The sequence below is a fragment of the Phyllobates terribilis genome, unplaced genomic scaffold (assembly GCF_046119375.1).
Source record: "Phyllobates terribilis strain yellow unplaced genomic scaffold, ASM4611937v1 Scaffold_66__1_contigs__length_7565176, whole genome shotgun sequence".
NCBI lineage: Eukaryota > Metazoa > Chordata > Amphibia > Anura > Dendrobatidae > Phyllobates > Phyllobates terribilis.
Genome location: NW_027362826.1, coordinates 6,575,003 through 6,598,963, shown reverse-complemented (window position 1 = coordinate 6,598,963; position 23,961 = coordinate 6,575,003). Strand labels below are relative to the sequence as shown.

At 47.4% G+C, this 23,961-nt stretch overlaps 9 non-coding genes and 3 pseudogenes across 9 annotated transcripts; all 12 read left to right on the top strand.

Annotated features, from left to right (window-relative positions):
• Positions 1 to 4: 4 nt before the first annotated feature.
• On the top strand, positions 5 to 186 carry LOC141193703 (U2 spliceosomal RNA). The gene has a single exon (XR_012266588.1). It is a non-coding gene; the product is annotated as a U2 spliceosomal RNA (small nuclear RNA).
• A 1,115-nt stretch (positions 187 to 1,301) lies between these two features.
• On the top strand, positions 1,302 to 1,393 carry LOC141193787 (U2 spliceosomal RNA; annotated as a pseudogene).
• Positions 1,394 to 2,189: 796 nt separating this feature from the next.
• Positions 2,190 to 2,372, top strand: LOC141193694 (U2 spliceosomal RNA). Its single transcript, XR_012266580.1, has one exon. It is a non-coding gene; the product is annotated as a U2 spliceosomal RNA (small nuclear RNA).
• A 1,115-nt stretch (positions 2,373 to 3,487) lies between these two features.
• Positions 3,488 to 3,579, top strand: LOC141193785 (U2 spliceosomal RNA; annotated as a pseudogene).
• A 796-nt stretch (positions 3,580 to 4,375) lies between these two features.
• On the top strand, positions 4,376 to 4,557 carry LOC141193689 (U2 spliceosomal RNA). The gene has a single exon (XR_012266575.1). It is a non-coding gene; the product is annotated as a U2 spliceosomal RNA (small nuclear RNA).
• A 1,115-nt stretch (positions 4,558 to 5,672) lies between these two features.
• Positions 5,673 to 5,750, top strand: LOC141193745 (U2 spliceosomal RNA; annotated as a pseudogene).
• A 5,564-nt stretch (positions 5,751 to 11,314) lies between these two features.
• LOC141193626 (U2 spliceosomal RNA) lies at positions 11,315 to 11,508 on the top strand. Its single transcript, XR_012266530.1, has one exon. It is a non-coding gene; the product is annotated as a U2 spliceosomal RNA (small nuclear RNA).
• A 1,112-nt stretch (positions 11,509 to 12,620) lies between these two features.
• LOC141194063 (U2 spliceosomal RNA) lies at positions 12,621 to 12,811 on the top strand. Its single transcript, XR_012266859.1, has one exon. It is a non-coding gene; the product is annotated as a U2 spliceosomal RNA (small nuclear RNA).
• Positions 12,812 to 13,926: 1,115 nt separating this feature from the next.
• LOC141194062 (U2 spliceosomal RNA) lies at positions 13,927 to 14,117 on the top strand. Its single transcript, XR_012266858.1, has one exon. It is a non-coding gene; the product is annotated as a U2 spliceosomal RNA (small nuclear RNA).
• Positions 14,118 to 20,307: 6,190 nt separating this feature from the next.
• Positions 20,308 to 20,493, top strand: LOC141193658 (U2 spliceosomal RNA). The gene has a single exon (XR_012266550.1). It is a non-coding gene; the product is annotated as a U2 spliceosomal RNA (small nuclear RNA).
• A 1,115-nt stretch (positions 20,494 to 21,608) lies between these two features.
• On the top strand, positions 21,609 to 21,799 carry LOC141194060 (U2 spliceosomal RNA). Its single transcript, XR_012266856.1, has one exon. It is a non-coding gene; the product is annotated as a U2 spliceosomal RNA (small nuclear RNA).
• Positions 21,800 to 22,915: 1,116 nt separating this feature from the next.
• On the top strand, positions 22,916 to 23,106 carry LOC141194059 (U2 spliceosomal RNA). Its single transcript, XR_012266855.1, has one exon. It is a non-coding gene; the product is annotated as a U2 spliceosomal RNA (small nuclear RNA).
• Positions 23,107 to 23,961: the final 855 nt, after the last annotated feature.

The window sequence follows — 23,961 nt, the reverse complement described above, 5'->3', positions numbered from 1 at the left end:
CGAATTCGGGCTTTCGAAAAAAAAAAAAAAAAATCTGTTCTTATCAGTTTAATATCTGATACGTCCCCTATCTGGGGACCATATATTAAATGGATTTTTAGAACAGGGAGATGGAAAAAGAGCTTGCTCTGTCCACTCCACGCATTGACCTGGTATTGCAGTATCTCCAGGACCGGTGCACCCCTTCTTTAATGCAGTTTCTAAAATCAGAAAGAATTGAATTCAATGTTTTTTGTTCATTTTGCTTGTTTGTCGGATTTTGGGATGGACTCTTTGGCTTTGCTTTTCTTCTCCTCATTGGATTTTTCATGTTCAAAGTTGCAGAAGCCAGATTACAAGCTCATTTTGGTTCAACTTCAGCAACTGTGCATTGCATTGCCATGTAATGTGATGCAATGCTATCTTTCTAGCTCTCCCTTTTTACTTCCTTTTGGATAAACAGACATATTAGGCAAGCATTTTGGAGCTTTCACCTAAATAACTACAGGTGGTGAGATAAGCTGCACAATATAATTGACCTTTCAGTATATTGTTGCACACACACCATCTATTTAGCAAATGCCCTTGTTATCAACAGCAGCCTTTTAAACTCACCTGAGCTAACAGGTATGTGCGCTGGTTACTCTGCTGCGCTTAAAATTTCTTTTTTGGTTTGCTACAATGCCTTTTCTGAAACGTTGTCTCCTTCTGCTGGAACACTGACTTCTTTCATTTAATGCCTGCAGACTATAAAAGAGAACCCAACCCAAAAAGTTTGGTTGATTAGTCTGTGGCATTCTGTTAAACTGTTGCTTATGGCGGTCTCTGTGAGCTTCTCAGCGACATTCAGCCAGCCAGGTATCCTGCCTGCAGTAGATGGAATGTGGCAATGGAACGCTGGCTGCGCGTGTCATAATAGGCTCTGAGCCTTTATATACCTGTGCACAGCAGCAGCCACCTTCAGTCTGCTGCTGGACAGCCAGCAGCAGCAGCAGCAGGAGAGGTATGTAATCAGGAGCCCTCCTGCTAAGGGTAGACAGCTGCTCGTTCCACCCCACCCCCCGCCTTAATTGGTTCTCCTCCCTTCCAACGGTGTTGAGGCGGGTGGGAACAGCAGGGGGTGAAGGTGCTGTGTTTAAAGAGGTGGAGTTATGCAGATCTAAAACGCGTGGATTGCAGCAGCAGCAAGCCGAAAAGTGCAGGCATGTAAGGGATCTAGAGGTTGACAACATGTCTTCTTAACGGGAGTCCAGGAGCTCATCTCCACAAATGGACTTTTCAGGATCCTTGGGTGGCTCCGTAGTTTGAAACCAATTCTGGTTATCGCTTCTCGGCCTTTTGGCTAAGATCAAGTGTAGTATCTTTCGAAAAGGCGGTTTTGGATGTTGGCTGCCCTAGTAGATTGATACATTATGCACACTGGGGTTTAGGCGCTTGTTAGTACGCCAGGTGGCTAATATAGTCATCTGGTGGAAAGCATGGCCCCCCAGGATCGACGCCATTGGGCTGGGGAAGATCGAAAGCCCGAAGTGTGAAGTGCCCCAGGAGTGGTGACCCTGGGGTGCCTCAACTCACTGGGATTGGGAACCACACTTGAGTTTATGGCACATTTGCACTAGCACTTCAATATTTCTTTCTTCACACACACCCTTATTCCGGGCCTTCTGGCCTTAGGATGGGGAATTTTTCAATTCCCGGTCGAAGGTCCGGGCAGTATTATACTGTGAAACCTTCACTATTTATTTAATTTTTTTGTCACTGTGTGTCCACTTTTTCACGTGTGTCCACGTACTTACTAGGATTTTGTCGGGATGCGGTTCCCTTACGGGTTCCTCTCTTGGCAGGTCTAGGGGGGGAGTGTGTGGCCATCAGGTTCCGCTCCCCCCTAAACCCCCCTGGCTCTCCTCTTTCTGGAGGAGAGCGTTGTTGTCTCCCCTCCTCCGGGAGGGGAGCACAGTCTTTGGCTCCCAGTGCCTTGCTCGGGTGAGAACTCGGGCAGGTGCTGGGGGTAAGATTGGGTCGCCTCTGGCTCCGGCTGGAGGTGGCTATTTGTCCCTGTTCCTCGCTGTGGCCTTCTGGCTCGGAGGGACGGGGAATGGTTTGGGGAACTCTTCTCATTTTGGAGAGGGTTTCAAGAAGACCAGCATCCTAGTGCACTTTTTTTGTGGCACTTGTCACTTTTTTAAGCGCACTCGGGTTTTGTACACGAATTCGGGCTTTCGAAAAAAAAAAAAAAAAAATCTGTTCTTATCAGTTTAATATCTGATACGTCCCCTATCTGGGGACCATATATTAAATGGATTTTTAGAACAGGGAGATGGAATAAGAGCTTGCTCTGTCCACTCCACGCATTGACCTGGTATTGCAGTATCTCCAGGACCGGTGCACCCCTTCTTTAATGCAGTTTCTAAAATCAGAAAGAATTGAATTCAATGTTTTTTGTTCATTTTGCTTGTTTGTCGGATTTTGGGATGGACTCTTTGGCTTTGCTTTTCTTCTCCTCATTGGATTTTTCATGTTCAAAGTTGCAGAAGCCAGATTACAAGCTCATTTTGGTTCAACTTCAGCAACTGTGCATTGCATTGCCATGTAATGTGATGCAATGCTATCTTTCTAGCTCTCCCTTTTTACTTCCTTTTGGATAAACAGACATATTAGGCAAGCATTTTGGAGCTTTCACCTAAATAACTACAGGTGGTGAGATAAGCTGCACAATATAATTGACCTTTCAGTATATTGTTGCACACACACCATCTATTTAGCAAATGCCCTTGTTATCAACAGCAGCATTTTAAACTCACCTGAGCTAACAGGTATGTGCGCTGGTTACTCTGCTGCGCTTAAGATTTCTTTTTTGGTTTGCTACAATGCCTTTTCTGAAACGTTGTCTCCTTCTGCTGGAACACTGACTTCTTTCATTTAATGCCTGCAGACTATAAAAGAGAACCCAACCCAAAAAGTTTGGTTGATTAGTCTGTGGCATTCTGTTAAACTGTTGCTTATGGCGGTCTCTGTGAGCTTCTCAGCGACATTCAGCCAGCCAGGTATCCTGCCTGCAGTAGATGGAATGTGGCAATGGAACGCTGGCTGCGCGTGTCATAATAGGCTCTGAGCCTTTATATACCTGTGCACAGCAGCAGCCACCTTCAGTCTGCTGCTGGACAGCCAGCAGCAGCAGCAGCAGGAGAGGTATGTAATCAGGAGCCCTCCTGCTAAGGGTAGACAGCTGCTCGTTCCACCCCACCCCCCGCCTTAATTGGTTCTCCTCCCTTCCAACGGTGTTGAGGCGGGTGGGAACAGCAGGGGGTGAAGGTGCTGTGTTTAAAGAGGTGGAGTTATGCAGATCTAAAACGCGTGGATTGCAGCAGCAGCAAGCCGAAAAGTGCAGGCATGTAAGGGATCTAGAGGTTGACAACATGTCTTCTTAACGGGAGTCCAGGAGCTCATCTCCACAAATGGACTTTTCAGGATCCTTGGGTGGCTCCGTAGTTTGAAACCAATTCTGGTTATCGCTTCTCGGCCTTTTGGCTAAGATCAAGTGTAGTATCTTTCGAAAAGGCGGTTTTGGATGTTGGCTGCCCTAGTAGATTGATACATTATGCACACTGGGGTTTAGGCGCTTGTTAGTACGCCAGGTGGCTAATATAGTCATCTGGTGGAAAGCATGGCCCCCCAGGATCGACGCCATTGGGCTGGGGAAGATCGAAAGCCCGAAGTGTGAAGTGCCCCAGGAGTGGTGACCCTGGGGTGCCTCAACTCACTGGGATTGGGAACCACACTTGAGTTTATGGCACATTTGCACTAGCACTTCAATATTTCTTTCTTCACACACACCCTTATTCCGGGCCTTCTGGCCTTAGGATGGGGAATTTTTCAATTCCCGGTCGAAGGTCCGGGCAGTATTATACTGTGAAACCTTCACTATTTATTTAATTTTTTTGTCACTGTGTGTCCACTTTTTCACGTGTGTCCACGTACTTACTAGGATTTTGTCGGGATGCGGTTCCCTTACGGGTTCCTCTCTTGGCAGGTCTAGGGGGGGAGTGTGTGGCCATCAGGTTCCGCTCCCCCCTAAACCCCCCTGGCTCTCCTCTTTCTGGAGGAGAGCGTTGTTGTCTCCCCTCCTCCGGGAGGGGAGCACAGTCTTTGGCTCCCAGTGCCTTGCTCGGGTGAGAACTCGGGCAGGTGCTGGGGGTAAGATTGGGTCGCCTCTGGCTCCGGCTGGAGGTGGCTATTTGTCCCTGTTCCTCGCTGTGGCCTTCTGGCTCGGAGGGACGGGGAATGGTTTGGGGAACTCTTCTCATTTTGGAGAGGGTTTCAAGAAGACCAGCATCCTAGTGCACTTTTTTTGTGGCACTTGTCACTTTTTTAAGCGCACTCGGGTTTTGTACACGAATTCGGGCTTTCGAAAAAAAAAAAAAAAAATCTGTTCTTATCAGTTTAATATCTGATACGTCCCCTATCTGGGGACCATATATTAAATGGATTTTTAGAACAGGGAGATGGAATAAGAGCTTGCTCTGTCCACTCCACGCATTGACCTGGTATTGCAGTATCTCCAGGACCGGTGCACCCCTTCTTTAATGCAGTTTCTAAAATCAGAAAGAATTGAATTCAATGTTTTTTGTTCATTTTGCTTGTTTGTCGGATTTTGGGATGGACTCTTTGGCTTTGCTTTTCTTCTCCTCATTGGATTTTTCATGTTCAAAGTTGCAGAAGCCAGATTACAAGCTCATTTTGGTTCAACTTCAGCAACTGTGCATTGCATTGCCATGTAATGTGATGCAATGCTATCTTTCTAGCTCTCCCTTTTTACTTCCTTTTGGATAAACAGACATATTAGGCAAGCATTTTGGAGCTTTCACCTAAATAACTACAGGTGGTGAGATAAGCTGCACAATATAATTGACCTTTCAGTATATTGTTGCACACACACCATCTATTTAGCAAATGCCCTTGTTATCAACAGCAGCATTTTAAACTCACCTGAGCTAACAGGTATGTGCGCTGGTTACTCTGCTGCGCTTAAGATTTCTTTTTTGGTTTGCTACAATGCCTTTTCTGAAACGTTGTCTCCTTCTGCTGGAACACTGACTTCTTTCATTTAATGCCTGCAGACTATAAAAGAGAACCCAACCCAAAAAGTTTGGTTGATTAGTCTGTGGCATTCTGTTAAACTGTTGCTTATGGCGGTCTCTGTGAGCTTCTCAGCGACATTCAGCCAGCCAGGTATCCTGCCTGCAGTAGATGGAATGTGGCAATGGAACGCTGGCTGCGCGTGTCATAATAGGCTCTGAGCCTTTATATACCTGTGCACAGCAGTAGCCACCTTCAGTCTGCTGCTGGACAGCCAGCAGCAGCAGCAGCAGGAGAGGTATGTAATCAGGAGCCCTCCTGCTAAGGGTAGACAGCTGCTCGTTCCACCCCACCCCCCGCCTTAATTGGTTCTCCTCCCTTCCAACGGTGTTGAGGCGGGTGGGAACAGCAGGGGGTGAAGGTGCTGTGTTTAAAGAGGTGGAGTTATGCAGATCTAAAACGCGTGGATTGCAGCAGCAGCAAGCCGAAAAGTGCAGGCATGTAAGGGATCTAGAGGTTGACAACATGTCTTCTTAACGGGAGTCCAGGAGCTCATCTCCACAAATGGACTTTTCAGGATCCTTGGGTGGCTCCGTAGTTTGAAACCAATTCTGGTTATCGCTTCTCGGTCTTTTGGCTAAGATCAAGTGTAGTATCTGTTCTTTTAAGAACACAAGAGCTACGATCTACACTTGACGAGAGCGATCGAACTCGGAAGGAGAAGAGCTTCGGAGCCCAGCTGACATCAGAGAACGAAGGCGGATATCGGTGGGAGGAAGAAGCTCTAAAGAATCCAGAAGAAGACGAAGACTCGGAGAAGAATCGGGCTGTCCTGTGGAATCTTCGAGGAAGAAAATCATCGAGACAAAGACCTTTCGGGGAATTTGTCCAGAACACGACGGGAGAAGAATCTGCATAGCTCCACCCATTCCGGGAAGAGTTCCAGATCCAGCTCCAAGAAGTAACTGCAGGAGGAAAGCCATGGCAAGCGCTGCGAGGAAGGCCGAAAAGAAGAGCCTGGAGCTGGGGACAGCCAGGAGGGCCCAGCCAGGAGCCGATTCTGACCCCAAGGACTCTGCCTCCACGACTGGCCAGCAGAAGGGACCCCAGAAGCCCCGCCACGAAGCTCCAGCCCTGGAGCCATGGATGCGGCAGACGGTGGCCCTGAAGCTGAAGGAAGTGGATGGGAGGGTGCCGGACATGTCCTCGGACGTGTTCTGCCAGAAGATGCTGCTGGATCGAGGCTTCTCCAGGTCGGACACCCTCAGCATCCAGACCTTCTTGACGGGGATCTTCTTCGTCACCTTCGCCACTGTGAACACCTGCAGGAGGTTCTGGGAAATGGTAAGCGCAAAAGGACCGGATAATTCTTTCTCTGCCTTTACAGGTAGCTGCCCTATCCAGAGGGATGAAAGGAGGATCACGGTCTCCATGCGCAACCCGCACACCCCAGGCCAAGACATCTGTACCTTCCTGAGACGCTTCTGTTTGGTTGTGAAGGAACCCTCTCACATCCTGAATGGACTCGGCTTCTGGACAGGTAAGTGGTCGGTGACCGTTAGACTTCACAGGGACCTGGCGTACTCAGACGGACTTCGGCACCTGCCCCCGACATTCTCCCTGGGCAACTCCTACGGCCTCATCTATTACCCGGACATGCCGCGGAACTGCAGGAGATGCGGCAAGAACGGCCACGAGATGAAGGACTGCAAGGAGGATGCCTGCAGGATTTGTCGAGTGACGGGACACAGCTCGAAGGACTGCCCGAAGAAGACGTCCTGCAACCTGTGTGGGCTGGCGGCTCATCTGTACAAGGATTGCCCCAGGCGTGAGAGATCCTGGGCATCGGTGGTTGCGACGACCCCAGCTACGGAGGACAAGGCCCCGACGACCAGGCCTGTGAAGGTCAAGGACGCGACGACCAAGGCCCCAGCGGCCAAGGCCGAGACGACCAAGGCCAAAGCGGTCAAGGAGTCGGTGGCCAAAGCCCCAGCGACGGTCCCAGCAGCTCCGAAGCAGAAGAAAAAGTCAAAGGAGGGTAAGAGTTCTGTCACCCCTCTCTCGATCCCTCCCCCTGCCACCCCCGTCCAATCCCCCCCCTACCCCGGCCACCCCTGCTGAGGATTCCACTTCCTCTTCCTCCTTCCCCTACTCCTCAGCAGGTGTCCTTTCCCCTGCCCCGGCAGCCACTCTCCCTCCCCAGACCATGGTAGCGGTGGAATTAACCTTTCCTCCACCCGCCGCTATCTATTCCGAGGAGGATTTTCCCCTTCTTGTCTCCCCAGTTCCAACCCGGGGAAAGAGGAAGGTGGAGGACAGCCCTGCTACTGAATCCTCCAAAAAGAAGATTCTGGATTTCGTAGGCGAAAAGGAGGATACCCTCCCTGAGCCAGAAGAGATGGAGCACATGGTTGAGACCCTGGTGGCCGAGCCAGAAGAGGAGGAACTGGTGGTCGCCGAGATTGAGGCCGCGCTGCTTGACCAGATGGAGGAAGAGGGCCTGCTGGTGATCCCGTCACCAGCAGTCAACACCGACGAGGGACCACCCGACCGGAGTGGTAACTAAGGTGTATTGCCTGCGCTAACTTTTTCTTTTTTCCCTACATGATGGCTAATATTAACTTATTTTCCATTAATGTCAGGAGCATCAAGGACAAGTTCAGACGTCAGACTATTTATGCCTTCCTTACTTCCCAGTTGTGTGATGTTTATATGTTGCAGGAATGTTCCCTTCCCTCCTCTAGGTCCTTCAAACATCTGGCCAGGGAGTGGTCCCACGGTCCATCCTACTGGTCCGGTGGGGGTGACTGCAAGTCTGCGGGGGTCGCAATTCTGATCAGGGGGGGCGCATTCACGCTTGAGTCCGTCCAGGAGCTCATCTGCGGCAGGGCTCTTGTTGTAGATGGCAACTGGGCGGGAGAACCTGTCAGGTTCATCAACGTGTATGCGTCCCCACTGAAGAATGAGCGTTTGGAGCTTTTCCAGACCCTGCGGCTTCAGCTTGCCACCACCAGGACCTTAGTGATGGCCGGGGATTCAACTGCCCCATCGAGGAGGACGGTCGTAGTTCTGGCACATCTGCCAAGTTGGACATCACGTCCAAGCTGCTCATCGAGATGGTAACCGAGGCCTCTCTTCAGGACGTGGTGGGCTCCATGGGGAGAGGCTCCACGAACTATTCGTGGAGCCGACCCGATGGCTCACTCCGCTCCAGGATTGACTTTGTGTTCACCTCTCGGGCAGTCAGGCAGAGTAGGCACTCGATGGTCTCCTGCTTCTTCTCCGACCACAGAGCCATTCACTTACAAGGTGTCCTCGGCGACGGTTTTCCGTCCGGCCCCGGCTCCTGGAAGCTGAATTGTGCTCTGCTGGCTCAGGATGAAGTCGTGGAGGAGCTGAGAGCAGCCTACGCAATGTGGCAGTCCTACAAGGGTAGCTTCCAAACAGTCTCTGATTGGTGGGAATATGTTAAACTTGAGTTTCGCTGTTTCTTTCAGGCCAAGGGTCGACAACAGGAGTGTGAGAAGAGGAGGGACTTCAGAGGGCTGCAGCGCGAGCTGCGGTCGCTGCAGGACCTTCTTCACTGCGGCTGGGACGTGAGGGAGGAGCTGGAGGAGACCAAGAAGAGCCTGAAAAGGCACTTTGAGGAGGAGTCCAAGCGAATCATCTTCCGTTCCAAAGTGGAGAATCTGGAGAAGGGTGAGAAATGTAACTCATTCTTTTTCAGGAAACTTCATGCCGGTCACACGCCCCTGAATGAGCTGCGAGACGAGAGCGGAAACATGCGACGTGGGAAGGAGGACGTGATGAGGGTCGTCAGCGACTTCTACAGCGAACTCTACTCCCACAAGACTACCGACCCCGACGCTGCTGATAAGTTCCTGTCAGGTATCACTAACCATCTTGATCCTGCAGGCACGGCAGCCTTGGACAAACCTCTGATGGTGGGCGAATTGCTCTCTGCCGCTAAATCCTTTAGGACCGGCAGGACCCCGGGCAGTGATGGTCTTCCAGCGGAGCTCTATGTAGCGCTGGGAGACCTCATCTGTCCGGACCTGTTGGACCTGTACGAGGAGATGGTGGTGGAGGGTAGAATGCCTCCATCTTTGAGGGAAGGAATGGTCACGATCCTGTACAAGCGGAAGGGAGAGAGGTGCGACCTGAGGAATTGGCGTCCCATCACTCTGCTCAACGTGGACTACAAGATCCTGGCCAAGACGATGGCGACACGACTTAAGACGGTCATCGGACGGATCATCCACCCGGACCAGACCTGCGGCATCCCTGGACGTCGCATCGCAGACAGCCTCGCTCTCGTGCGGGACACGGTCGAGTACATCAAGGTCCGCCGCGCACACGCGGCCCTGGTCTCCTTGGATCAGGAGAAGGCCTTCGACCGGGTTTCCCACGAGTTCATGGGCCGAGCTCTGCACCGGTTAGGTTTGGGTAACATGTTTTGTTCGTATGTCCGTCTGATGTATTTTGATATCCACAGCTCGGTGTTGGTGAACGGCTGGAAGACTGACCCCTTCCCTGTCCTCTCTGGGGTCAGACAAGGCTGCCCTCTATCACCTCTTCTTTTTGTTTGTGTTATAGAACTCTTCGCAGAGGCTATCCGGCAGAATGGAGAGATCAGAGGGATCACCGCACCGGGTCCGGGACGACACGAGGTCAAGTGCTCGCTCTACATGGACGACGTCACCGTCTTCTGCGCTGATCGTGGTTCAGTCGACGCCCTCGTCCAGACGTGTGAGAGGTTCGGCCGGGCTTCAGGGGCCAAAGTCAACTGCAGGAAGTCGGAAGCCATGCTCTTCGGGGATTGGCAGCCGGCCTCCTCCGCCCCCTTCCCCTTCAACATTCAACCGGATTTCCTCAAGGTGCTGGGAGTCTGGTTCGGGAAGGAAGGAGCGGCCCTCAAGTCCTGGCAAGGACGCTTGGCCAAGGTGAAGCAACGGATCGGACTCTGGAGCCTCAGACACCTCACTTGTGAGGGTAAGGCACTCGTCCTGCGTAATGAGGTCCTGCCCGTCTTGCAGTACACGGCGCAGGCCTGGCCCCCACACGTCACTGTGTGCAGGGCCATTACCAGGACAGTGTTTCACTTTGTCTGGGGATCCAAGATGGACAGAGTCAGGCGGGCCGTCATGTACAAGGAGCCTCGCAAGGGTGGGAAGGGCGTTCCAGATATCCCCACCCTCCTGCGATCCTCTTTTGTGTGTGATTGTGTCCGCCGGACTTTGCAAGTCAAGAATGGCTCCGCGGGCAGGTCCATGTCTCGCTTCTTCCTGCTTCCTCTTTGGAGGCGACTCGGCTGGGACAAGTGGGACAGCTCCTTCCCCTACAACTGGACGACGCCATGGTTCTACGGAGACGTCGTTCGATTTGTGGGGGAGCATCAACTGGAGGGACTCAAGCCCGACTTGTGGAAGCCCAAAACTATCCACAAGCTAATCAGAGCCAAGGATGACGTGGAGAATATCACAGGACTTCACCAGGACACGCTGGAGACTGTGTGGACAAATGTGTCGTCTGACAGGCTGACCAACGGGCACAAGGACTTGTCGTGGATGGCGATTCAGGGCGGACTGCCCGTCCGGTCATTCATGCATGCCCGGAACCTGTGCAAGACCCGGTACTGCCCAAGGTGCCCCTTCGTGGAGGAAACATCTTTGCACACTTTTTGGGACTGCGGATTTGCACAGCGCCTATTGACTGCACTTGAGGACGACCTGAGGAACTCAGTCCCCAGGGCGAGCCTATCGCACCATTCTGTGCTTTACGGACTCTTCCCTGGGGTTCATACCGTCGGAGCCATCCAGGAGGCTTGGCGCCTTATGAACTGCTTCAAGGATGCCCTTTGGGTCGCCAGGAACCGGCTCATCTTGAGGAGGGAGAGGATGTCCATCCAGGACTGCCGCAGGCTGATCCACAGCCTGCTCAGAGACTATTCCATCATGGACGGTCCGGAGGACGAGGACGAGGACTAAACCCCTCCTCCCCCTCTCCCCTTATGTGTCTTGTCTTTCAATAAAGCTTCGGGCCTGTGATTTTCCCCTCCCCATCCCCTTTATCCCAATCCCCATCCCTTATCACGGTTCGTCGTACTGTATTGATTGACATGCTTTTTCTTTCAGATTGAGTGTTTTGTGTAGCATAGGGGTGTGATGTGTCTAGTTAGTGCGTCGTATCCTCATGCTATGTAAATATGATGTAGAATTCTGTGTGTACTTGGCTGCGGCACTGTACACTGTCTGTTAACTTATTTTTTGTGCTAATAAAAGATATATTCAATCAAAAAAATCTGTTCTTATCAGTTTAATATCTGATACGTCCCCTATCTGGGGACCATATATTAAATGGATTTTTAGAACAGGGAGATGGAAAAAGAGCTTGCTCTGTCCACTCCACGCATTGACCTGGTATTGCAGTATCTCCAGGACCGGTGCACCCCTTCTTTAATGCAGTTTCTAAAATCAGAAAGAATTGAATTCAATGTTTTTTGTTCATTTTGCTTGTTTGTCGGATTTTGGGATGGACTCTTTGGCTTTGCTTTTCTTCTCCTCATTGGATTTTTCATGTTCAAAGTTGCAGAAGCCAGATTACAAGCTCATTTTGGTTCAACTTCAGCAACTGTGCATTGCATTGCCATGTAATGTGATGCAATGCTATCTTTCTAGCTCTCCCTTTTTACTTCCTTTTGGATAAACAGACATATTAGGCAAGCATTTTGGAGCTTTCACCTAAATAACTACAGGTGGTGAGATAAGCTGCACAATATAATTGACCTTTCAGTATATTGTTGCACACACACCATCTATTTAGCAAATGCCCTTGTTATCAACAGCAGCCTTTTAAACTCACCTGAGCTAACAGGTATGTGCGCTGGTTACTCTGCTGTGCTTAAAATTTCTTTTTTGGTTTGCTACAATGCCTTTTCTGAAACGTTGTCTCCTTCTGCTGGAACACTGACTTCTTTCATTTAATGCCTGCAGACTATAAAAGAGAACCCAACCCAAAAAGTTTGGTTGATTAGTCTGTGGCATTCTGTTAAACTGTTGCTTATGGCGGTCTCTGTGAGCTTCTCAGCGACATTCAGCCAGCCAGGTATCCTGCCTGCAGTAGATGGAATGTGGCAATGGAACGCTGGCTGCGGGTGTCATAATAGGCTCTGAGCCTTTATATACCTGTGCACAGCAGCAGCCACCTTCAGTCTGCTGCTGGACAGCCAGCAGCAGCAGCAGGAGAGGTATGTAATCAGGAGCCCTCCTGCTAAGGGTAGACAGCTGCTCGTTCCACCCCACCCCCCGCCTTAATTGGTTCTCCTCCCTTCCAACGGTGTTGAGGCGGGTGGGAACAGCAGGGGGTGAAGGTGCTGTGTTTAAAGAGGTGGAGTTATGCAGATCTAAAACGCGGGGATTGCAGCAGCAGCAAGCCGAAAAGTGCAGGCATGTCAGGGATCTAGAGGTTGACAACATGTCTTCTTAACGGGAGTCCAGGAGCTCATCTCCACAAATGGACTTTTCAGGATCCTTGGGTGGCTCCGTAGTTTGAAACCAATTCTGGTTATCGCTTCTCGGCCTTTTGGCTAAGATCAAGTGTAGTATCTGTTCTTATCAGTTTAATATCTGATACGTCCCCTATCTGGGGACCATATATTAAATGGATTTTTAGAACAGGGAGATGGAAAAAGAGCTTGCTCTGTCCACTCCACGCATTGACCTGGTATTGCAGTATCTCCAGGACCGGTGCACCCCTTCTTTAATGCAGTTTCTAAAATCAGAAAGAATTGAATTCAATGTTTTTTGTTCATTTTGCTTGTTTGTCGGATTTTGGGATGGACTCTTTGGCTTTGCTTTTCTTCTCCTCATTGGATTTTTCATGTTCAAAGTTGCAGAAGCCAGATTACAAGCTCATTTTGGTTCAACTTCAGCAACTGTGCATTGCATTGCCATGTAATGTGATGCAATGCTATCTTTCTAGCTCTCCCTTTTTACTTCCTTTTGGATAAACAGACATATTAGGCAAGCATTTTGGAGCTTTCACCTAAATAACTACAGGTGGTGAGATAAGCTGCACAATATAATTGACCTTTCAGTATATTGTTGCACACACACCATCTATTTAGCAAATGCCCTTGTTATCAACAGCAGCCTTTTAAACTCACCTGAGCTAACAGGTATGTGCGCTGGTTACTCTGCTGCGCTTAAAATTTCTTTTTTGGTTTGCTACAATGCCTTTTCTGAAACGTTGTATCCTTCTGCTGGAACACTGACTTCTTTCATTTAATGCCTGCAGACTATAAAAGAGAACCCAACCCAAAAAGTTTGGTTGATTAGTCTGTGGCATTCTGTTAAACTGGTGCTTATGGCGGTCTCTGTGAGCTTCTCAGCGACATTCAGCCAGCCAGGTATCCTGCCTGCAGTAGATGGAATGTGGCAATGGAACGCTGGCTGCGCGTGTCATAATAGGCTCTGAGCCTTTATATACCTGTGCACAGCAGCAGCCACCTTCAGTCTGCTGCTGGACAGCCAGCAGCAGCAGCAGCAGGAGAGGTATGTAATCAGGAGCCCTCCTGCTAAGGGTAGACAGCTGCTCGTTCCACCCCACCCCCCGCCTTAATTGGTTCTCCTCCCTTCCAACGTTGTTGAGGCGGGTGGGAACAGCAGGGGGTGAAGGTGCTGTGTTTAAAGAGGTGGAGTTATGCAGATCTAAAACGCGTGGATTGCAGCAGCAGCAAGCCGAAAAGTGCAGGCATGTAAGGGATCTAGAGGTTGACAACATGTCTTCTTAACGGGAGTCCAGGAGCTCATCTCCACAAATGGACTTTTCAGGATCCTTGGGTGGCTCCGTAGTTTGAAACCAATTCTGGTTATCGCTTCTCGGCCTTTTGGCTAAGATCAAGTGTAGTATCTGTTCTTATCAGTTTAATATCTGATACGTCCCCTATCTGGGGACCATATATTAAATGGATTTTTAGAACAGGGAGATGGAAAAAGAGCTTGCTCTGTCCACTCCACGCATTGACCTGGTATTGCAGTATCTCCAGGACCGGTGCACCCCTTCTTTAATGCAGTTTCTAAAATCAGAAAGAATTGAATTCAATGTTTTTTGTTCATTTTGCTTGTTTGTCGGATTTTGGGATGGACTCTTTGGCTTTGCTTTTCTTCTCCTCATTGGATTTTTCATGTTCAAAGTTGCAGAAGCCAGATTACAAGCTCATTTTTTTTCAACTTCAGCAACTGTGCATTGCATTGCCATGTAATGTGATGCAATGCTATCTTTCTAGCTCTCCCTTTTTACTTCCTTTTTGATAAACAGACATATTAGGCAAGCATTTTGGAGCTTTCACCTAAATAACTACAGGTGGTGAGATAAGCTGCACAATATAATTGACCTTTCAGTATATTGTTGCACACACACCATCTATTTAGCAAATGCCCTTGTTATCAACAGCAGCCTTTTAAACTCACCTGAGCTAACAGGTATGTGCGCTGGTTACTCTGCTGCGCTTAAAATTTCTTTTTTGGTTTGCTACAATGCCTTTTCTGAAACGTTGTCTCCTTCTGCTGGAACACTGACTTCTTTCATTTAATGCCTGCAGACTATAAAAGAGAACCCAACCCAAAAAGTTTGGTTGATTAGTCTGTGGCATTCTGTTAAACTGTTGCTTATGGCGGTCTCTGTGAGCTTCTCAGCGACATTCAGCCAGCCAGGTATCCTGCCTGCAGTAGATGGAATGTTGCAATGGAACGCTGGCTGCGCGTGTCATAATAGGCTCTGAGCCTTTATATACCTGTGCACAGCAGCAGCCACCTTCAGTCTGCTGCTGGACAGCCAGCAGCAGCAGCAGCAGGAGAGGTATGTAATCAGGAGCCCTCCTGCTAAGGGTAGACAGCTGCTCGTTCCACCCCACCCCCCGCCTTAATTGGTTCTCCCCCCTTCCAACGGTGTTGAGGCGGGTGGGAACAGCAGGGGGTGAAGGTGCTGTGTTTAAAGAGGTGGAGTTATGCAGATCTAAAACGCGTGGATTGCAGCAGCAGCAAGCCGAAAAGTGCAGGCATGTAAGGGATCTAGAGGTTGACAACATGTCTTCTTAACGGGAGTCCAGGAGCTCATCTCCACAAATGGACTTTTCAGGATCCTTGGGTGGCTCCGTAGTTTGAAACCAATTCTGGTTATCGCTTCTCGGCCTTTTGGCTCAGATCTGTAATGGGTCTAGTCATTTGGCTGTCTGTGCGTTAACTCTTGGCCCTGTGGCATCGCCATTTTATGGCTTAAGCCACTTGCTGCTATAAGGAGTTGGCCAGTAGACACGACTAGCGATAATGGGACGCATTCGATACGCTGGGCCCGGTGAGGCTCGAGTGAAGTTTGGAATCCAGATTGATGTGGAAGAAGGCAAAGAAGGAATCTTTACCCTCAGCTTCGTGGTGAAGGAGATTTTGTTTGGACTCCTTGAAGTGAAGAAGGAAGAAATCTTGTGCCTCCAGCAATTCAAAAGCAAGTATAATCTTGTATTTACTTCTATGGCTGTTTGCAACAATTTCTATGATTGTTTGAAAAAGAATCTGGACAATCAATATTTGGATGGGCTGACTTTTGTCATCTTGTATTGCTCCAAAGAGGTACCTCTGACTGTTTTCATGTACAACCCACATGTGGACTTGGCTTTGATTTATGCCTTTCTAAATAGGCACTGCTATATTACCAAGGTGGCAGTAAAAGTCATGAATGAGGAGGAACTATGGACCGGTAAATATCGTTTCATGGTCAAGTTCCGGGAAAGTCCTGATGAACCAGGGGGTATACATTATCCTCCATCAAATTTTTCCATTGGGAGTGAGCGGGGTTACCTGTTCTTCCCCAATGCGCCCAGGTTTTGTCGTCATTGTAGGAGGTATGGCCATACTCAGGAAGCATGCGACATCAGACAGATTATTTGCAGGAAGTGCAATGAGGTGGGTCATTCTTCCAATAATTGCAAAAATGAAATAGTCTGTAACCTCTGCGGAGAGAAGGGGCATGCCTTCAGAGACTGTATATTCCATCCTGGTTCATATGCGGGGGCAGCGGGAAGGGGAAGGAGAAGAAATGAATCTCCTGCACCCACAGCTACAACTCCGACTGCTCCAACTCCGACTGCTCCGATATCTACTCTGGCTTTCCTGGATGAGGAGGAGGCTCGGGTTGCTTTTCCAGAACTGGTTCGTGTGAATGTAAGAGGAAATATGGAGCTGGCACCTGAGCCACCGGTGCAGAGGGCCGCGTCTGTGGCTTCAGATGTCAGTGAGTCTGAGACGATAACTGATGATCGTATAGGCATGGAAGTGGCCCCGGTGGAGGATCTGGAGGCTGAAATTCCAGACATGATGGTTACATTGCAGGGGGAAGAGGAGTCTGATCTGACCAGAACACCGCATGTGGCCTGGAGCGATGTCGTTTCTGACCTTGAGGAGGAGGGAGGTCAGGGGGACTTTGACCCCCAGCGGCGGGATTATAGTTCAGATGAAGATGGAGGCGCTTCAGTGAAGAAAAAGAAGAAAACTGAGCCATCCTTTTCCCCTTTAAGTGACTGCAGTGTGAGTCCAGCCCGGGTGTACCCTACTGCATCCGATCCCCAAGATGTATCTTTTTTGGGGGAAGGCACAAACTACGATATCTGCACGTCCAGCGTCCTACCCCCAGAAGGGTTAGGATGATGTACAGGTGGGCATGTTGTCGTGACCTGCCACATCAAATTAATAGATGGGTGCCCAAGTTGCTCTCAGCATCTTGTCGCTAAATGTTCGGCTGATTAAATCTGAGTCGAGAAGAGTGGCAATTTTGGACTACTTGAGCAACTTGGATGCGGACGTATACTGTGTCCAGGAGTGTGGGATCTCCGATCCCTTAAGTGAAAATGCATGGCCTTTAGGTCAAAGTGTGTGGTCTGGTTCTGTATGTAATAAAAATTGTGGGGTAGGTGTTTTGGTGAAGGGTTATAGTGTTAAGATAGAAAGTTACATGGTGGTGGAGGCGGGGAGGTGTGTAATATGTGAGTTAAATTGTAGGGGGTGGAGGGTTAGGGTGGTAAATATGTATGCACCAATAGATAAAGGGGAGAGGCTGGAAATTTTTGAGAAATTATGTTTTTTTTTATCTGGCAAAATGCCAATAATTTTTGTTGGAGATTTCAATTGTGTGACGGAGGGGGATAAGATGGATGTTACAGGTAAAAGACTCAAGAGTCTTGTGGCGGATTTTTCCTTACAGGATGCTGCGGAAGTTTTTTTAGGTAATCCACCTCCTGCGACATATAAGGCCGACAGGGGAGGCATAGAGTCTAGAATAGACCGTATCTTCTTTTCTTCACAAAATGTTATTTGTAGGAATTTCCAGCAGGAAGATGTTCCCTTCTCTGACCATGTGTGTTTGAGGGCACGTCTAGAAGGTAAGATTTCCTTTGTATATGGTGGTGGCGTGTGGAAACTTAATGTGCGTTTGCTGGAAGATAATAGGATCATGCGTGATTTTAGGCGAATGTATGTTAGGTGGAGGGATAAAAAAAGTGATTTCAGGAATGTGCTTGAGTGGTGGGACTGGATGAAGAGTGAGATTGTTTTTTTCTTTAGAAAAAGGGGCAGGAGGAAAGCAGCAATGAATAGAGCAAAATTTAATGATTTAAGCTCTAGACTGGAGTGGCTGAGGATGTTAAGGATGATTGGAGTGGATGTGGATGTTTTGATGTGTCAAGTGAAAGAAGAGATTAAGAAATATATTGAGGGTAAAGGGAAAGAAATTATTTACCGTTCTAAGATTGAACATTTGGAGAAAAATGAGAAATGCACAAGGTTTTTTTTCAAAAAAGTTTTTGGGAAGAAAGTAGATATGGATGAGGTGGTGAATGGTGATGGGGTGTGTGTGAGTGGGAAGGATGTGATGCAGGAGGTGGTGTTGTTTTATAAGGAGTTGTATGGGGAAAAATGGGTTGATGATAGGATGTTGACTGATGCTTTGGGGTGTTTAGAAGGTTGTTTGGGTGAGGATGAACGTGAAATATTGGATGATGTAATTGTGTTGGATGAAGTTAAAAAAGTGGTGATGTCTGCGAGTAAGAATAAAACACCTGGGAAGGATGGACTGCCCGTGGAGTTATATGTTAAGGAATGGGACACGATGGGAAATGACTTATTGGAGGTGTGCCAGTACATGTTCACGGAGAATATGTTGAGTGAATCTATGAGAGATGGGGTGGTGGTTTTGGTTCATAAGAAAGGTGATAAAAAGGATTTGGGGAATTGGAGGCCAATCACCCTTTTGAATGCAGACTATAAGGTGTTTAGTAAATTGTTGGCTAGCCGGATGCGGGAAGTGATTGGCGGTGTGGTGGATGAAGACCAAGTGTGTGCAGTGCCTGGGAGAAGTATGACTGAAAATTTGGTGTTGTTGCGTGATGTGATTGGGGATTGTATGAGTCGTAAGCAGAAATGTTTGTTGTTTTCGGTTGATTTTGAAAAAGCTTTTGACCGTGTGTCACATAGCTTTATGTTTAAGGTTTTGTCTAAGATGGGTTATTCCAGGAATTTTGTAAACTGTGTTAGGAGTTTGTATTGTAATGTTTCAAGTGAATTTTTGGTGAATGGGTGGTTGAGTGAGAAAGTGAGAATTAAATCAGGAGTGCGTCAGGGGTGCCCTATGTCCCCTTTTTTGTTTATTAGTGTGATTGAAGTGTTGATGTGTATGGTTAGGAAGGATAAGGTTATGAGAGGTGTGATGATTCCTGGGAGTAATGGAAAGGATGTGAGAATTCTAGGTTACATGGATGATGTAGTGATTGTGAGTGGGAATATGGCTGCGATGAGTAGGGCAAGGTTGATATTAAGTTTGTTTTGTAGTGTCTCAGCTTTTAAGGTCAATTGGACTAAGAGTTCCTTTAAATGTTTTGGTGAGAGGAATGTACGGATGGATGGTGTGAGGTGTGAGGATGGTGCAATAAAGGTGCTTGGGATTAAGTTTAATGATGATTTGAAAGGAAATGAGAGTTGGGAAGATTGTGGGGTGAGAGTGGTGCGCAAGTTGATTTTTTGGCGAATGAGAGAATTAACTCTGACTGGGAAAGTTCTGATTATTAAGGCGGTTATTTTGCCTATTTTGTTGTTTGTTGCGAATGTATATCCTGCTGCTTTTAAGAAAATTAGGAAAACTGAGAAATTCATCTTTAATTTTCTTTGGGAAAGTCGCATGGAGAAATTGAAACGGGAATATGTCTATAAGTTATGTGTAAATGGTGGTTTGGATTTTCCAAATATTGATTTCTTTTTAGGGATTAGTTACGTGAAAATGGTGGTGGTGGTTCTAGGGAAAAGTAATAAGTGTGCTTATATGATGAAGTATTCGGCTGGATGGATGCTTTATGGCTTAAAGTGGGTCAAAAGGGATGCTAGAGTGCCTGTTGCTTTTAAGTGTCCTGTATGGTATGGTTGTGTTGAGAAATTTGTAAGGAAGTATGATTTGTTGTCCGTTAACATGAGTGATTTTAGGCAAAAGAAGAAAGTCATTAGGATGGTGCGTGAGCGTGAGGTGGTATGTAATATCAATGGGTTGAGAGGGGAGGAAGTAACCGAGATGTGGAGAAAATTAAGTATAGATGGTGTGACTAACAGACAGAGAGATATCGCTTGGATGATATTGCATGACATTTTGCCTGTTAGAGATGTGCAAAAGAAGAGGGATTTAGTTAAATCTGAGGTATGCCCGAGGGATGGATGTGGTTTGAGAGAGCATGTTAGACATATGGTATGGGATTGTGATTTTGCATATGATGTATGGAAGGGTATAGGGGGACTTTGCAAGGAATTGGTGGGTGTAAAGTATGTTAATTGGAAACTTGCTATGTTTGGGATGGGTGCATGTAGTAGAATTAAGGATAGGATTTTATGGTTGTTGGTGGTGTGTGTAATTGAAAGTTTGTGGGATGCGAGGAATTTGTTAGTTTTTAAAAGGAAGAAAATGTCAGTTAATGAATGTTTGAGATTGATTCTGTCACGTATGTATGTAATATACCTCTGGGATCAGGAACGTGGAAGTATTATAGATGCTGAAGGGATCTGGAAGTTTAAAAAGTGGAGGTTTTTGGTAAAGTTTAATTAGTAGTGTATAATGTACCTGATGATAAGGTTTGGTTTTATTTTTGATTATATACCAAGTGTGATGAAAGGCTAAGTGTCAATGAAAGGCTTTTGTAAGTCGATTTGATTGAGCTTATGCTCCGGCCTATCTGATTTGGTTAAAAAGAAAAAAAAAAAATCTGTTCTTATCAGTTTAATATCTGATACGTCCCCTATCTGGGGACCATATATTAAATGGATTTTTAGAACAGGGAGATGGAAAAAGAGCTTGCTCTGTCCACTCCACGCATTGACCTGGTATTGCAGTATCTCCAGGACCGGTGCACCCCTTCTTTAATGCAGTTTCTAAAATCAGAAAGAATTGAATTCAATGTTTTTTGTTCATTTTGCTTGTTTGTCGGATTTTGGGATGGACTCTTTGGCTTTGCTTTTCTTCTCCTCATTGGATTTTTCATGTTCAAAGTTGCAGAAGCCAGATTACAAGCTCATTTTGGTTCAACTTCAGCAACTGTGCATTGCATTGCCATGTAATGTGATGCAATGCTATCTTTCTAGCTCTCCCTTTTTACTTCCTTTTGGATAAACAGACATATTAGGCAAGCATTTTGGAGCTTTCACCTAAATAACTACAGGTGGTGAGATAAGCTGCACAATATAATTGACCTTTCAGTATATTGTTGCACACACACCATCTATTTAGCAAATGCCCTTGTTATCAACAGCAGCCTTTTAAACTCACCTGAGCTAACAGGTATGTGCGCTGGTTACTCTGCTGCGCTTAAAATTTCTTTTTTGGTTTGCTACAATGCCTTTTCTAAAACGTTGTCTCCTTCTGCTGGAACACTGACTTCTTTCATTTAATGCCTGCAGACTATAAAAGAGAACCCAACCCAAAAAGTTTGGTTGATTAGTCTGTGGCATTCTGTTAAACTGTTGCTTATGGCGGTCTCTGTGAGCTTCTCAGCGACATTCAGCCAGCCAGGTATCCTGCCTGCAGTAGATGGAATGTGGCAATGGAACGCTGGCTGCGCGTGTCATAATAGGCTCTGAGCCTTTATATACCTGTGCACAGCAGCAGCCACCTTCAGTCTGCTGCTGGACAGCCAGCAGCAGCAGCAGCAGGAGAGGTATGTAATCAGGAGCCCTCCTGCTAAGGGTAGACAGCTGCTCGTTCCACCCCACTCCCCGCCTTAATTGGTTCTCCTCCCTTCCAACGGTGTTGAGGCGGGTGGGAACAGCAGGGGGTGAAGGTGCTGTGTTTAAAGAGGTGGAGTTATGCAGATCTAAAACGCGTGGATTGCAGCAGCAGCAAGCCGAAAAGTGCAGGCATGTAAGGGATCTAGAGGTTGACAACATGTCTTCTTAACGGGAGTCCAGGAGCTCATCTCCACAAATGGACTTTTCAGGATCCTTGGGTGGCTCCGTAGTTTGAAACCAATTCTGGTTATCGCTTCTCGGCCTTTTGGCTAAGATCAAGTGTAGTATCTGTTCTTATCAGTTTAATATCTGATACGTCCCCTATCTGGGGACCATATATTAAATGGATTTTTAGAACAGGGAGATGGAAAAAGAGCTTGCTCTGTCCACTCCACGCATTGACCTGGTATTGCAGTATCTCCAGGACCGGTGCACCCCTTCTTTAATGCAGTTTCTAAAATCAGAAAGAATTGAATTCATTGTTTTTTGTTCATTTTGCTTGTTTGTCGGATTTTGGGATGGACTCTTTGGGTTTGCTTTTCTTCTCCTCATTGGATTTTTCATGTTCAAAGTTGCAGAAGCCAGATTACAAGCTCATTTTGGTTCAACTTCAGCAACTGTACATTGCATTGCCATGTAATGTGATGCAATGCTATCTTTCTAGCTCTCCCTTTTTACTTCCTTTTGGATAAACAGACATATTAGGCAAGCATTTTGGAGCTTTCACCTAAATAACTACAGGTGGTGAGATAAGCTGCACAATATAATTGACCTTTCAGTATATTGTTGCACACACACCATCTATTTAGCAAATGCCCTTGTTATCAACAGCAGCCTTTTAAACTCACCTGAGCTAACAGGTATGTGCGCTGGTTACTCTGCTGCGCTTAAAATTTCTTTTTTGGTTTGCTACAATGCCTTTTCTGAAACGTTGTCTCCCTCTGCTGGAACACTGACTTCTTTCATTTAATGCCTGCAGACTATAAAAGAGAACCCAACCCAAAAAGTTTGGTTGATTAGTCTGTGGCATTCTGTTAAACTGTTGCTTATGGCGGTCTCTGTGAGCTTCTCAGCGACATTCAGCCAGCCAGGTATCCTGCCTGCAGTAGATGGAATGTGGCAATGGAACGCTGGCTGCGCGTGTCATAATAGGCTCTGAGCCTTTATATACCTGTGCACAGCAGCAGCCACCTTCAGTCTGCTGCTGGACAGCCAGCAGCAGCAGCAGCAGGAGAGGTATGTAATCAGGAGCCCTCCTGCTAAGGGTAGACAGCTGCTCGTTCCACCCCACCCCCCCGCCTTAATTGGTTCTCCTCCCTTCCAACGGTGTTGAGGCGGGTGGGAACAGCAGGGGGTGAAGGTGCTGTGTTTAAAGAGGTGGAGTTATGCAGATCTAAAACGCGTGGATTGCAGCAGCAGCAAGCCGAAAAGTGCAGGCATGTAAGGGATCTAGAGGTTGACAACATGTCTTCTTAACGGGAGTCCAGGAGCTCATCTCCACAAATGGACTTTTCAGGATCCTTGGGTGGCTCCGTAGTTTGAAACCAATTCTGGTTATCGCTTCTCGGCCTTTTGGCTAAGATCAAGTGTAGTATCTGTTCTTATCAGTTTAATATCTGATACGTCCCCTATCTGGGGACCATATATTAAATGGATTTTTAGAACAGGGAGATGGAAAAAGAGCTTGCTCTGTCCACTCCACGCATTGACCTGGTATTGCAGTATCTCCAGGACCGGTGCACCCCTTCTTTAATGCAGTTTCTAAAATCAGAAAGAATTGAATTCAATGTTTTTTGTTCATTTTGCTTGTTTGTCGGATTTTGGGATGGACTCTTTGGCTTTGCTTTTCTTCTCCTCATTGGATTTTTCATGTTCAAAGTTGCAGAAGCCAGATTACAAGCTCATTTTGGTTCAACTTCAGCAACTGTGCATTGCATTGCCATGTAATGTGATGCAATGCTATCTTTCTAGCTCTCCCTTTTTACTTCCTTTTGGATAAACAGACATATTAGGCAAGCATTTTGGAGCTTTCACCTAAATAACTACAGGTGGTGAGATAAGCTGCACAATATAATTGACCTTTCAGTATATTGTTGCACACACACCATCTATTTAGCAAATGCCCTTGTTATCAACAGCAGCCTTTTAAACTCACCTGAGCTAACAGGTATGTGCGCTGGTTACTCTGCTGCGCTTAAAATTTCTTTTTTGGTTTGCTACAATGCCTTTTCTGAAACGTTGTCTCCTTCTGCTGGAACACTGACTTCTTTCATTTAATGCCTGCAGACTATAAAAGAGAACCCAACCCAAAAAGTTTGGTTGATTAGTCTGTGGCATTCTGTTAAACTGTTGCTTATGGCGGTCTCTGTGAGCTTCTCAGCGACATTCAGCCAGCCAGGTATCCTGCCTGCAGTAGATGGAATGTGGCAATGGAACGCTGGCTGCGCGTGTCATAATAGGCTCTGAGCCTTTATATACCTGTGCACAGCAGCAGCCACCTTCAGTCTGCTGCTGGACAGCCAGCAGCAGCAGCAGCAGGAGAGGTATGTAATCAGGAGCCCTCCTGCTAAGGGTAGACAGCTGCTCGTTCCACCCCACCCCC